The sequence below is a fragment of the Rousettus aegyptiacus genome, unplaced genomic scaffold, assembly GCF_014176215.1.
Source record: "Rousettus aegyptiacus isolate mRouAeg1 unplaced genomic scaffold, mRouAeg1.p scaffold_m13_p_15, whole genome shotgun sequence".
NCBI classification, from domain to species: Eukaryota; Metazoa; Chordata; class Mammalia; order Chiroptera; family Pteropodidae; genus Rousettus; species Rousettus aegyptiacus.
The window spans coordinates 7,683,902-7,699,018 of record NW_023416290.1 but is presented as its reverse complement, the minus strand read 5'-3'; positions in this window follow the sequence as shown (position 1 = coordinate 7,699,018).

The window sequence follows — 15,117 nt, the reverse complement described above, 5'->3', positions numbered from 1 at the left end:
TCTGTCTTCTCTGATTCTTTATAATCCCTGGTATCTCAAGCGATACATGCAATTACTTAAATTTTTCATTTCCTCATCTTGTTCTTATCTCTTTCATCCTCAAAAAAAAATAAAAAAGCGAAAAAAAAAAATCCCTGCTGCTTTACTCCTAAGTAAAGTTTATCCATAATGTATTGTTAACGTTTCCTTGATTTTGTTTGTAATTCCTGTCTAATCTTGTACATCGACAGGCTAAGAAAACTGAAGGCCATTTAATCATGACAGTTTTAATGAACAGAAAAGACTTCATTATTAAAACGTTCACTTAGAAATGTGTGAAAAATGTAGATGGGAGTTATCTGTATATGACTTGAGATTATCAGGCTAGAAAACGGGCCTTTATACAACAGCACAAAAGCAATAACTCGGCTGAAAGCAAATGCTGTTTTCCATTTTCGTCACCAGTTAAGTCACTTGTACACATGCATTGTCTTGAACCATTTCGACTAAATCCCATTGATTTGTCTGTAAAATTGAGAGATTAAGATTAGCCTCTGAGCAATTTATTTACCTTCTAAAGTGGAGGGAAAAAAATGCAGGTACTTCCAGCCAAAAAGTAAAAATCCCATGAATGCTTTTCTTGTTTTCAAACCTGAGCTTAATTTCCCAGTTCTGCGGGGTCCAGAAAAATGTATGTTGATGGACTTAGCACCAAGGAATTGAAACATTATATCTGGTTCACCAAAAAAAAAAAAAAAAAAAAAAAAAAACGAACAAAAAAAAAAAACAGTAGAAGGGACAGTTTAAGCTTCGATTTTAAACTGATCCTTAAGCAAAATATAAACTGTTCAGAATATTCTAAAACAAATATGAGTTATTTATATCTACCCAATACAAATTAAAAGATTTTGCTTTTATGTGCATATTAACTATAAAAGGTCTAATGAAATTTCTTTGAGTAAAAATGGCTTTTCTCAATAGGCAAGAAAAATAGTATTTTTTTTTCTTCTGATAAATGAACTTTCAAAAGCAAATGTCAAAGCTTGAGTCAGAAAAAATCTTAGAGCTCTATTATTAAAACTAGTTTAAAATATGTATTAGGGCAACAAGTTGTGAAGTTTAAAACATTGAACACATTTTGACTGCAAGAGCATAAAAAAGGAAATTATACACGAATGAAAAAAAAAAGACATGGATCTTACTCCATTGATTTAGAAAATAAAAATCACACAATTTACTAGAACTTACAAAATAAATAACACAAATCAAGGCGAGCACTGAAAGTTTTTATATTTAAAACTATGAACATCTGAGGCAGCAAATGTACCAAATGTACAAAATATATATTTGCAGCTGCATTACTAATATCTTTCTGTTAAGAAAAAGAGGAAGCATATGCTAGCCAAGGCTGTCATCGATTTTAAGATGAAAGTCACCGAATGACAAGAAACGCATTTATCATACCAGCTCCCACATTGTACTGGAAAATCGTGATCACTTCTAATCTGTTATGCTGACTGCAAGAACGCTGCAAAACCAGAATCAACCCACTGGTCCTTGAAAAAATACTTTCTGAGCACCTACTATGTGCCAGGATTGTGCAAGATGCTGGATCTGGTATGGAATAAAAATGTTACTGCTTTTGCTTTGCAGTGTCTATGCTTGGTCTATATATAACTGGACCAATTCCCTTTCCATGATAAGCTAAATGTACAACTCTGAAGCAAGTTGATGAACAAGAGTCCTCTGTTATACTCTGTCCCCAGCTTCTCCTGCAACCCTGCTGGGCAGGCCCACAAATGGCCTGGAAATGGTCAGCAGCGATCGTAATCGCTACGTGGGGGACTGAGACCAGGACAACCACGGATGAGATTTTACTTTCTGATGGAGAAAAACGGGGAACAAGGAGAAGGAGGGGAAAGGAGAGGAGGAGGAAGGGGAAAAGGAAGAGAGGAAACGAGATATTTTAGTGGGTGGTTTAGTTTCAGGCCGATCTGAAATCGGGTTAACTTTTTTTGTTTATGAAAAAAGTTATGAGAAGATCATACTTATTTTATCAGAGCACAGAAAGCATCCATAAAATTCGTAAATAAGTTTCTATTAAAATTTATTTTGTCAAATATTATTTGTCAAAAACCACCATTAAGAAAGTGACAAGGCAAGTAATAGACAAGGAAACAGTATTCACAAAATAACCATCTAACAAAGGACTTTCCTCCTGAATTTATAAAGAACTCCTATAATTCGGTAACAAAAAAGATTGACGATCCCATATAAAAATGGGCAAAAGAAATGGTGCTTCATAAAAAGGGAATCCAAATGGCCAATACGCACATGAGAAGGTGCCCGTCATCATTATTAATCAGGAAAATGCAAATTAAACCACAGTAATATACCGTGCTTATCTGCCAGGATGGTTAAATTTAAAGGGATAGTAACATCAAGTGTTGAGGATGTGGAATTTAAATCAGTTCAACTACATTGGAAAACGGTCTGATAATATCCTCGAAAGTTAGATGTATGCCTAACTTACCATCCGATAATTCCATTTCTAGGTATATACGCAAGAAAAATGAATGCGCATGTTCACCAAATGGGGTGTGTAAGTATGTTCAAGCAGCTTCATTCATAAAAGCCGAATACTGGAAACAATCAAATGTCCATCAACAATGCGGTAAATAAATTGTGGCATATTCCTATAATGGAATACTGGATAGCCATACAGAAGATGTCCTGACACAGGCAATAACGTGGACAAACCTCACAGACTAAATGCTGAGCAATAAAAACTAGACCCAACAGAGGATATAGTATTTGATTCTCATTTACATGGAATCGAAAAGAGGCAAAACGAATCTACTGACCAGAGTAGTGGTCCCCCACGTGCGTCGCCTGGAAAAGAGAATACAGTGGAGGTGCTGGGATATGTGTCCCTCCTTAACGGTGGTTATAGGGATGTATGTATAAATGAAAACTCAAGCTCTCACCACGATCACACCTCCTAACTGGTCCCCTGGTACTTTGGAGACACAAGCCATATCATGCATGACATGCCTCTCCTCAAAACCCGTCAGTGGCTCCATTCCATTCAGAGTGAAAGTCAAATCCCTTACGGTGGCCCACAGTGCCCACACCATGTGGCCCCTGCTGCGCTTCTCACCTATTTCGCTCCTCGCCACAGCTGCAGCCCACTGCGAACGCTCCTCTCCGAGGACCTTTGCCCTGGCTGTTCCCTCTGCCTGGAAAGTTCTCGCCGCAGACAGCTCCAAAGCTCACTCTCCCACTTTCTTCCAGACGTTGGTCAAGTGTTACCTTCTGACTCAAGCTCTGCCCTGGTCTCATCCTGCTTAAAACTTTAAAGTTCCCACTTAAGTGTGTGTGTGTGTGTGTGTGTGTGTGTGTGGCAGGGGCGGGGGCAGAAGGGGTGGTGTTTGGGGGGAAGGGTTTATTGGAACCGATCGAAATCACATTGATGACGCTGGAGGAAAAAATTAAAAAAGAAACAGATTCTGTGAACTATCAAGAAACAGAAAAATACTTAAAACTTAAAAAAAAAATGTTCATTTAAAATATGCAAAATTCACTCAGATTCTTTCCCCTTCAGTCTTCAGCAAATATTTAGAATATACAAAAAGACTTTTTATGTAGCCTCTGGGGAAAGTGGCAAAAACCAGCAGGATGTGGGAAGAATGTGACCATATTCCCAGTAGCGACCATGGTGTGTGTGTGTGTGTGTGTGTGTGTGTGTGTGTGTGTGTGCATGCGCTTGTGTTTCTGGTATGCGCACACATAGGGAGAAGGCAAAACTCAAAAGCAGTGACGTAATACACAAAAACGGCCCCGAATACAAAGTTGATCAGAGCTTTTTCTTTATTGTGTCCTTACGTTGACCCCGAGTACGAGAGAAAGACTGCTGCTTTCTCCTTCAGGCCGGGAAAGTGAGCGGCTGAGGCAGGGCGAGGTACTGGACTCGGGGTGGGAAGAGACAGCCAAACGAGAGGGCGAACTGTTTCCTCCTTCTATGGGATAAAGGTTAGCAGAAAAGAGAAGGGTCTCTCAGCCACAGATTTCCAAATTTCTGGGACTTCCACTGGGTCGTCCCCCATGGACATGCAGGGGCAGCTGCCGGATCACACTTGGGCCACACGACCAGTCAGCTGGCCGATCCCACTGGACCCAGAAGGCAATGTGGCAGGTCACCTCTACTCTGCATGACCTGATCCCTTACAGCCCCCACCCCGTCCCCACTGGGGAAAAGGAAAAGACTGGTACTTGTCTCAAGAGAGTTTTAAGAGAGAAAGACGTGAAAGGACCTGCTTGTTTCAGGATAGCCATGTCCTGCGAAAAAGAGAAACGGAATGCTGTGTGCAGAAAATTACAAGAATCAGTTTTGCTGAAGGGAGCAGCTCAGAGGGGCGAAGGACCGCAAAGCCGGCGTGAAGGCAGTCAACGGAGGGAAAGCGCGTACTGACTGTAAAGTGCCTATTCCTTTCATCGTGTACCTCAAAGGGTGATGGTGAGGGCCACACGAGTCGCTGGGCAGAATGGCCTGGCAGGCCTGTGACGCCGGTGGGGATGGGGGAGGGGTGGCGGGGTGGGGCAGGGGCGTGGAGAAGGTCGGGGTGCGGGGGACTCTGTGCGGAGTGTCTGGCTGGCTTCAGGGGGAGGGTCGCAGCGCACGCCCTGGGCTCCGGAGCAGGGCCACACCGTCTGTGGCAGGGACGGATTCCACCTCATTCAAAAGCAGCCCCCGTGTCCTGCACCGGGCTGAGCTGAAGCCGAGGCGCCTCCCCCGCTGCCCCAGAGCGTCTCCCAGCGAGGCGCACTGCAGCTGGTCCCCGCGTCGGCACGGGAGGCCCTACGGGAGCCACAGCTTTGCTGCCCTGTAGCAAATGCTGAGGACTCTCCTCACCACCGCCCTGCCGCAGACTCCTGGGAAAGCCCTGGGGACGTCACACCTCCCACCGGCAGGGGCCTCCTGCCGCCACCAGGCCAGCCCTGAGGAGTGCCACCTTACCGCACGCCACCTCCCCGCCCCCGTCCCCTTGCACCTGCTGGCCGAGAGCACAGGCCTCAACTGCAGACTGGTGTGTCCCTGTGGAGCAGGTGCTGGGCCAGAAGCCACACCTGTGAAAGCCTTTACAGGCCACATGTAAGCAACACGCGAGCTCTGCACCCCCCGCCCCCCAGAACGGCCCCATGGTGTTCATAAGTGGGACTTATGAAAATCTGGGGAGAATCTGACTAACTGATGCACGTTTCCCTCTAAACCACTGATTGCTATATATTATATTTTGTGCATTTTATTGTCGTGAATAAAAATAGATGGAAAAATGCTTTCAAATTCCAACTTAGCAACAAACATTACATTAAGTGTGAAGATGTTTTCCTCCAACAAAAGACTGACGTAAATATTTTAAATAATCAAACATTTCACACTGAGGAAAATCTTGTGGATTTTCACATACGTTAACTAATAAGAATTTTGGTTTCATATTTTGAAACTTGTCCTTTCGGATTGGCAAAAACAAGATCCGCAGAAGTACAAACGTGTTCATTCCACAAGTTGTGGGTTACATAAAACCGACAGAAAGAGCCGGGCAGTGGAGAAGAATCATAGGTTGAGAATTTCAAGTCCCATGTCCACGCAGGCTTGTCATTCCTCTACGCCACGTAAGGAGAACACGACCTCAATCAAGAAGAGAGGCAACTTTACAAGAACAGAAGTACAAGTGGACAGAAGAGTGAGCTCATGGGAAAAAAAAAAAATCACTGGTTTTGGAAGCTGCCATCCTAAGATCTTAATTAGCTCTGGATAAATGGATTATAGTTTTTGTTTTTCTTTATATTGTATTTTCCAAATGCATTGGGTTTTAAATTAAAACCTGCAGAGTTATTCTCTTAATTCAATTACAGAGGTTTCTCACTGAGGCCCGAGGCATTCCTGAGGGCTCTGGGATGAGTTTAGACTGTTAGGAGTCAACAATGGAACAATGTAGAAAATTCGGTTTGATGTGCTTTTTATTGAAAGAAGTGTCCATATATTTTGCCGAACTTCTAAGAGACCTGTGAAATCCTCGCCTGCCCACCCTCCAAAGATCAGGATCTCAGAAGTAGAGTTTAATTAGTGCAAACTTTTTTTTTTTTTTTTTTTTTGGAGGGTGTGGGGAGATGTCACGGTAGCATCTGGCCTTGTGGTTTGAGGAGTAGGGCCGACTCAACAGCAAGCACTGACCTCCGGCCGCGGTTAGGACCCTCCGCACTGCAGGGACGAGCAGAGCGGGCTCTGAGGCACCGGGCCCGAGCCCGACTGGACTGCAGAAACTCCCCTTACCACGGCGGAGGCAGAATCAGAATCCTGGTGTGGAAAACGCATATGCAAACCCAGCGCTTCACCCCCTGCGATGTTACGCCGCTGCCGCCAGGGATCTGCATGTGGCCGGTGCCTTGGGTCCCCCTCAACAGTGCTTGGATATACACAAAAGGGGTGTAACTGACCCCATGAGGAAGAGAGAAACTGAGGCTTAGGATGAATCACTCTCTTTCCTTACGTTCCTACGACCGTCCTCGGATCAGGAAGCTTCTGCTCCACACCACAAGCACACAGCGTTTGGGAAGGACCGGCGGGGTGGGGCCCTTTCTCTCTGCTGGGTCCTGTCTCCTGGTGGGCGGCACATTCTCCCTCCGCAGCTTCGGGCTCCAGAGGGACCTGCGTGCACGGTTCCTTCCCACCCTCCTGTGTCACCCAAAGCCCAGAGTCCAGACCTGACCCTCACAGGCAGATCTGGAGGTGTGGCTCGCTCGCTCTGTCCCCAGAGGATGCAAGGGTGGGGTTCTGGGTAAACACATCTGCCCTGCAGACCCAGAATCTCCCTTGAGGGGGTGTCTCGAGCTCATGCTACAGGAAGGGGGAAAGGAGCGTGATCATTAGAGACTCTGGCTGAGTCTGTACCTCGCATTTTCTAATTCAGTCTTGTTGGTGATAAAGGTGTTCTTTTATACGTCCACGTATGTGGCCCTGAGTCACTTCTCAGGTAGTTCCGAATTCAGAAGTGAGGGATGAGGTATGACGCATTACTGTCCCTTAAAATCCTAGCAAAAATTTCATAGAAGTGAACCAATTTAATCAAGGCCATGCACCTAGTAGGTGGTTTGTCAATGGTAACCACATTTTCTCAATTCTCTTCCTCCCGAAAAATTTAGTACCAAGAAACAGTCCTAGAAATTCAAGCGCACTATTGGGATAAGGTGACAAATTATTTGAAGTGGGTACTAATCCAGAAAAATCTTCCCAGGTGTAGTTTACATATTCTTAAGAAGCGGCTCTAATTTCACTTTCTACATCAACTCTAATTTAATTACCGTGGGCCGGTTAACATTCTTGGGCCTCATTTTTATTTGTTAAATGAGGAATTCAAGCAGATCTTGATCTTCCAAAATCCTCCCGGGGTGAACATTTTCTACATCTTTGAGCCCAAACCAGTCTACAAAACACCATAACTTTTCCTGTACTTGTCTATCCTACTAATTACCCCCTTATTCTCCACTAACCTGTTTTCTACCTGTATTGATAATTTGAGCATTTTGCCATATCACATGCTGTACAGTAGCTTCTTGCCAGAGAATATCATTTGCAATGCTCTTTTCTGCCCAAATCCTACCAAAAGCTCAGAACTTTTTTTTGTTCATCTGAAAACATTAAGGTAGTGAAGAGGCAAGACAGATTGGGAGAAGGTGCTTGGAATACATACACCCAACAAAGGACCCAAGTTTAGAATATATATAGATTTTCTACAAATGGCTAAGAAAAAAAAAAAAGGTCTCATTTTTTAAAGAGTGGACAAAAGATGCTAACCAAATGACCAACAGGCATGAAAAAAGATATTCGATCCATCAAGGAAATAAAATTAAAATCACAAAGAGAATACCACACAGCTACCAGAACTGTTCAAATTAAATTTAACAAAATTAATAAAGGGTTGGTGAAGATGTAGAACATTGGAAAACTCAGACACTGCTGGTGGAAGGGTACGTTGGTTTTGGAAGACACTTCAGCAGTATCATCTAAACATGCGTCCACCCTATGACCGGCAATTCCAGTCTTGGAAGAAATGCATGCATATGTCTAGTAAAAGACATGCATAAGAATTTTCAGAACAGTTTTATTCATAGTAACAAAAAAAGAGAACAACCCAAATGTATATCAATGGCATAAAGGATAAATAAATTACGATATAGTGGTTAAAATAGGATACTGCATAGCAATGAAAAAATGAACTGTTGTACAAAAAGGATGAATCCCAAAGACATTATACTGAGCAAGGTTCAAAAGAAAAGATATGATTCAATTTACATGACACTCGCTGAGAGGCATACTAATCAATTGCAACAGAAGTCAGAACGGTGATGGGTATTGAGTGGGAAGGAGGACAAGGGACCTTCCGGGCTGCAGGACCTGTTCTAAATCTTGACCTGGGTGATAATTTTATACAAAGGTATACACATCCACCAAACTATACACTTGAAATTTGATCTTTACACACTATACTATATACATATGTTATGCCTCAATTTAAGCAATAACGACAAAAAGATAAAACTCTAGATTTACAAAATAACATTCATGAGACTTAACTGAAGAATACTGAACCCACTGATTTCCTGAGATAGCCTAAATTTTATTCCTGAACAAAAACGATCTACACACCTCAACTGCACTGCGTACCGTTAGCCCCTAATTAGAAATTTGCTGAACTAGACACTTTAGAGTTATCTCCTATCTTATGTCGAGGGCTTTCTAAGAAATAAGGCGAAATCTGACATCACTCTACCGTAAGGATGCTGTCTGAAGACATTTCCCTTTCATGGAGAAGCTCTGGAGAAAATTCTTCCAGAGCTCACATCAGAAGAAGCTATTTCTCTTGAGCAACGGGTATGTTCTGGACTGACGGATGCTGTTCAGCCTGCGCCGGAACTCCAGGGTGGTCGGGATGAAAACTGATCACCACCTGTTTCTGACTTTCTACCTTTTCCAGCCACTTTCTTTTAGAACCTTACGCAACGTTCATTTTTGTAAATTACTTTTATCCCTGGCTTCGTTTTACCTCCGTCCTTATTTTTCTTTACATTTTTTGATCCTATTGTACTATTTGTGATGATTGAGCCACATCACAACTACTCCTGATGCTTTATTTTAGAACACCACAGAGTATCAAAAGATAAAATATACACCCGCAGCGGGTCGTCGCTGTCGGCTGCTGCTCTTGAGCCCACTCACTTTGCCACATAATCCTGTCTTTACCTCTTTCAACATCCTGTCAATGCTTTGGGTCTGGCCCACGGGAGTTTTTAAACAGTTTCAGGTAGACGGCAGGGGCACGACAAGCACCATTTGACTCCTGTGCGTCACGGCTAATGGTGCCGGCCTCAGATCATGTGGTGCAGAACACGGACACGATTTTAAACCGTGAGAGAACTCTAGCTCTGGGCCTGCACAGACTTGCACACCATTTGGAAACTGGGGTATTTTAATTATAATGTCATAGAGAACGACACGCATTTTAATCAAGTTCAGTTGACAATGCTGCGACCACACCATAGTTGATGCTGATCCCAAACCATCTAAAGAATTACTTCCAGGTTTTGAGCACTGGCAGCTTGGCTAGGCCACAGGAGCCCAGCCGGCCCAGCTGCTCGCTGAGCCCCGCCTTGCAGGATCCAGGCCTTGTCCTCGGGAAGGTTTTGGGTCCTGAATTGCTAGACCAAGTGTGATCTCTGGGACTGGATCCTAGGCCCAGGGGTGGAGGCACCCCCCAGAGACTATGCTTTTCCTAACAATTTTCTAAACTATGGGCAAGAATTTAGCTTCTCTGCCCTTCAGCATAGTCAGCAAACAGCACCAAAGTTTTGCTTGGCACTTCCTTTTGACAACATCTTGCAGTTTACACAGCTGGTCCTCTATTATAAAAGTTGTGGGTGACCTTTAGTACATAATAATGCCTTCAACTTTTGAGAAGCTGGTTGCCATTTTTGCCCACTGACCACAAGACTTCCTGAGGGGAGTTGATTCTCCACCATTAAAACTGACTGACAAGATTTCTTGATTTGGTTAATTAAGTAACCATGGAGCATCTAATGCTGGAAAAGCTGTTTCAGAATTAACCCCTACTGCTTCTTTGTGTTAATGTTATTCTACACAGTAAACAGAAACATAAAGCTTTTATAACGTACGTTCTTAACGAAATAATTAGAAAATTAGTTGTTGATAAACAGATGCTTTAAAGCTATATTATAAAGGTTGGAAACACTGGCTACATCAATACCAACATTTATAAAAAATAAAAGTACGTAGCAAAAATACTTTGAAGGGCTGATATTTATACATATGATATACAAATATATGTATATCATAAATTTGAGAGAAAGGCATGATTTAGGGAGTTTACAAGACAAGCCTTCTTTGAGAAACTCTGGCGTGATTATGTTTTAAAACATGTTTTCAAAATCACAATGAAAAGATGTAACACCTTTAGGAAAAGGCTTGCAGAAGCAAAAATCAAGTGGAAAAGAATCCACGACCTGACAACTTGAAAAGCTGTTCAGCAGAGAAGGTGGTACCCTGCTAAAACTTTGACTTTTCACTGAGGCAGTCATGTGCATGCCGCAAACGCCGTCTAGAAAAGAGAGCAGAGGAGGAAGGGAATGAGGAGTCAAAACCTATGCGGGCCTTGGTCACTCCGGCTGGGTACCATACCACCGACCCTTCTTGAGGGGAAGGTCGCATAACATGAGTCACACTACTGACACTCAAATGACCGGTGGACGAATAAATGAACGACTGAATAATAAGATGCCGCTAGGTAGAAGCCTGAGAGATTAGCTCCAAGAGAAAACTAAGCAGTCATCTGGCCCCGCCTCTTCATCTTACAGAGAGAACCAAGCACGTATGGCCAAGCGGCATCTGCAAGACCATACAGCTAATTAGCAGCAGTGGAAGGGCTAGAACCCAGGACCTCTGCTTCCCAGCTTACTACCTCCTGCGTGTCATGGTGTTCTCTCATTTTTCAAAGAAAGAAATGAGAGAGAGAAAAAAAGGGCTGTTTGAGGAAGATGAACTCCGTGGTGGTTTGCGGGACCAGGAGGAAGCAAACTCCGCATTTCGATGGGGTGAGGCCCACAGAGAAGAAGATTTTTAATCAGAGACTAAAACAGGCTGTCATGGGCTGGACTGTATCACCCCCAAAGTTCATACACTGGAGTCTTAAACCCCCATACCTCAGTGTGTGGCTGTCTTTGTAGACAGGATTTTAAAAGAGATAACTTAAGGTTAAATGGGGTCATTTGGGTGGGCCCTAATCCTATATGATTGGTGTCCTTACAAGACCACGGGATTAGAAGACAGGCTGGCAGAGAGAAGACCACGTGATGATACAAGGAGAGGATGGACATCCCCAATCCAAGGAGATAGGACTGAGAAGCAGCCAACCCTGCTGGCACCTTGATCTCAGACACCTTGCCCCTAGAATTGCGGGGAAATAAATTTCTGTTGTTTAAGTCACCCAGTCCGTGGCACTTTGTTATAGCAGGCGGAGCAAACTAATACAAAAGTATTAGTTTCTGCCCCTGAAAGTCAGAATAAAACCTGCCATCCCAAAGCCAGTTACGTGGTGTTACTCGCAGCAGATGGAAGTCTGAGACGTGCGTGGTTTTCTAGGACTGCTTAGCTGATTGAATATAGTCGACCAATTTATACAGTTATTTGCACTAAACTTTGCATTTCTACTGAGCAAGCAAGCACAGCTGGCTGACCTGTACTCAGCATCGTGTTTACACCCGCGAGCACCGTGTGGGGAGGGACCTCGACCTGTCTTACTCTGGACGGCAGCCACCAGCCTTGCGGGAGCTCTGGGTCCTGAGCGGAACGGGAGACAGTGTCAGGTCAAGTGCCACCTCCAACCCATGGCAGAGGATGACTAAAGCGACACGTCTAAAACTGGTTCCAAGATGGAGTCCGGATTTAGGACGAGGGGGACGGCAGGAATGTCTGTGGCGGTGACTGCGGTGCACACGCCCCAGGGAGTGGACCGTCCAAACACGGACCCGTTACACAACTGCCGAGGAGACACGCCGGCCACTTTCGTGCTCAGTTATTTTTGAGAGTCGTTTTTACGAGACTGATAATGAATACAACAACCTTTCAACGGAATAAGGATGTGGAGAGGAGGTGGCAGTAGGGGACAGGAACTACCTGTCCTTGGCAGACGGCATCCCCTGCTGCAGAATGATGGACGGGACGATAAACCATCAGGTACACACCTGTCTTCAGAAACGGGTACACCTCTCTGCTACCCCCATCCTGTCTGCCTCTCCCCGGCCTCACCGCTCCACCTCCGTGGCTTAAGTACTCTCCTCAGACAGCCCAAAGGCCTGGACCTATCCCAGTGTTGGTGATTGCGTAAGGAGTAATATAATAGCTGTTGGTATACAAACAGTAGAACTGACCCTAAGGAATTTGCACCTTTCTTGCTACTTGAAAAGACCAAGGGGAATGAACTGCTAATAGAAAACTGTGTCATCTGAGCTTTCTGAAATCCTTCTTATCCAATATCACATATAAAAAGCACTTCAGGAGTGAAAAGTATTTTTGTTCTTTTGAACATTTTAAATATTTTCAGCTTCATTACATATTATTATACATTACATTTTTCTAAGTGAAGTTTTCTATAGTGAATTTCAAGAGGCTTATTTATCTACATAGGATTAGATTGGCTCGATTATGAAACATTTCAAAATAAAATTCGGGTTAACTTTTTTGGTTTCATTATAAATTATAATCACAGTATTGAGGCAGAATAGCTTTGCACATAATTTCAAAGCTTGGCTTTGTACATTTGAAATTAGAGAGTGTTACATTTCATAGATTCCAAACAAACCTCAAAAACATAAAAATGTGAAATGACAATGAAAATATAAATGCTGTTGGTCCCTTGCAAATAGAAATGCTTTACACTGTAATGTTAATTCATATAAGATTTCCAATCGGCTTATTTCTTTAGATTATACAACTTTGCCTCCATTTAATCAATGTGTTATTTTAAGCATTTCTAGCAATGTAACAATAATGCTACATTATTTAAATGAAACATAATCAATAAAGAATGTTAAGAAAAATTCTTTTTACGTGTGCATTCATATTATTTTTATGGCCTCAGCAATGTATACCCTAGCCCAAATCAGTATTCTTTTAAGAAAAGCACAGGGGCAAAAGAATTTTTTAAAAAGTAGACCATCGGCTTCAGTCACCATATAACATTTGTGAATAATTTGCTCGGTTTCAAGAAGTGCAAGAAAAATGCTGCACATTTGAAATCTGGTGAAAGGTAAATGAAGACAAGGCCCAGAGCTGGCCTTCCACGCCAAGGGTCAGAAACGAAGTGAGTGAGCAGCTGCTTTAAGTCGAGCATTTATAATCTGAAATATGTAGAAGGAAGATACCCAGCAAATAACAGAATTAAGCCTGAGAAACACATATGTGAATATTTTTAAGCCAAATTCAATAAAGTCTCCATTAAACAAGTTAAGAGACAAAAACTTGAACCATAAGTTTTGAAACTTGTATAAGGTTCACTCCATTTCTTAAGCCCAACGTAAAATAGTATTTACAAACACAGCAATAGCAAATTCCTAAGTAGTTTATGAATATTTTCTGTACTTCTGAAAGATACCACAATACAGAACATACTTAGGAAAACCACCAACTCGAGGTTGATGACCTTGCAAAATTTATACTCTTTTTTTTAAAGGAAATTGAGAAAAGCAAAATCCACACATCAGAGAGAGAAACATTAGTGGTTCTCTAAAATTTACCGCTATAAGAGATAATTCTTTTCTGCAATAAAATACTTGAAATCTTCAAAATTACCACCAAAGTAGGACTATGACAGTTTATTTTCCACAATAAAAAGAATGGCAAATGAACCGTGGCAATAGCTCTGATTCGATGTGAAACTTATTTTGAGAGTTCATTAACATTTAATTCTAGGAATTAGTGGAACTACTACCATCTTATATTTAGTTTTAAGTCAACATTCTATAGCGGTTATTTTTTCTTTCTTGACTAACATAATTTACTCCCCAGAAACCTTCTATTCTTTAAAAAAAAAGCAATCAAAATGACAACGTGATTCAATAATTAGTGAATATGAGTGGTCCTCCCCAATGAGAGAGCAATAGCTCATAGTTTCCTCCCAAATCCCATTTTTAGAGGGACAGCTTTGCCAGGAACCATCCCCACCCCCCACGATGGCCCCACAAGCACTGTGAGCACATTGCTCACATAATTACAGGCTCTAAAATGAACATTTTACGATGGGTGAGAAGTGACTTGTATTATATCTAAACATTGGTTTTATTCTGACATTACTAAAATGCAAATCAACATTTTTACATGTTTAAGTCAAATTAACTTAAAAAAAAAAAAACCTCATGAATTAAGTAAGACGCTATGTCTGATTTTTTTAAAGCATTCCAATGAATGGTTTTTAAGAACAGGCCATATAACTAAACTGAAATATGTGGAGGCAAGTCTGATAATCCCCAGTTCCCATAAAACTCAACACCTGCAGCCTACGTAATAAATCAGTTTGTGAATCTAATTGCTCTTGTTCTGCATGCTTCCATGAGCCTGTATAGCTAAGCTAACACCATTGTCATAGCCTTAATCACAGCCAGGTTTATTTTTGTTGGCAGCCTTATGCAAATCATTGTATTATGGGTCTTTACACTTAATTCACTCAGATTAAACCCTGATACCGAAAACAGATTGTAAAACAGGAAGGGATCTTTGAATTGTTTAATTAACTATGAGTTGTAATTTCTATTTATATCACACTGAAATGTTATAACTCCAACCGTGTTAAGTATTCATAGGAAAACAGATTATTCTGTTTCTAATTTAAAATACTTAAGCTCACTGTAATTTAGGAGTTATAGTTACCCACAGAGTGAATATATCAGCATTTTTTTTCAATGTGTTAAGCCAATTTCCTTTATTCTGTGAACGACCTCTGGAACTATAAAATTCATCAACAAAACACTAATTTACTAAATAGTACCTTAGTGGACTAAAAGAGGTGCAGT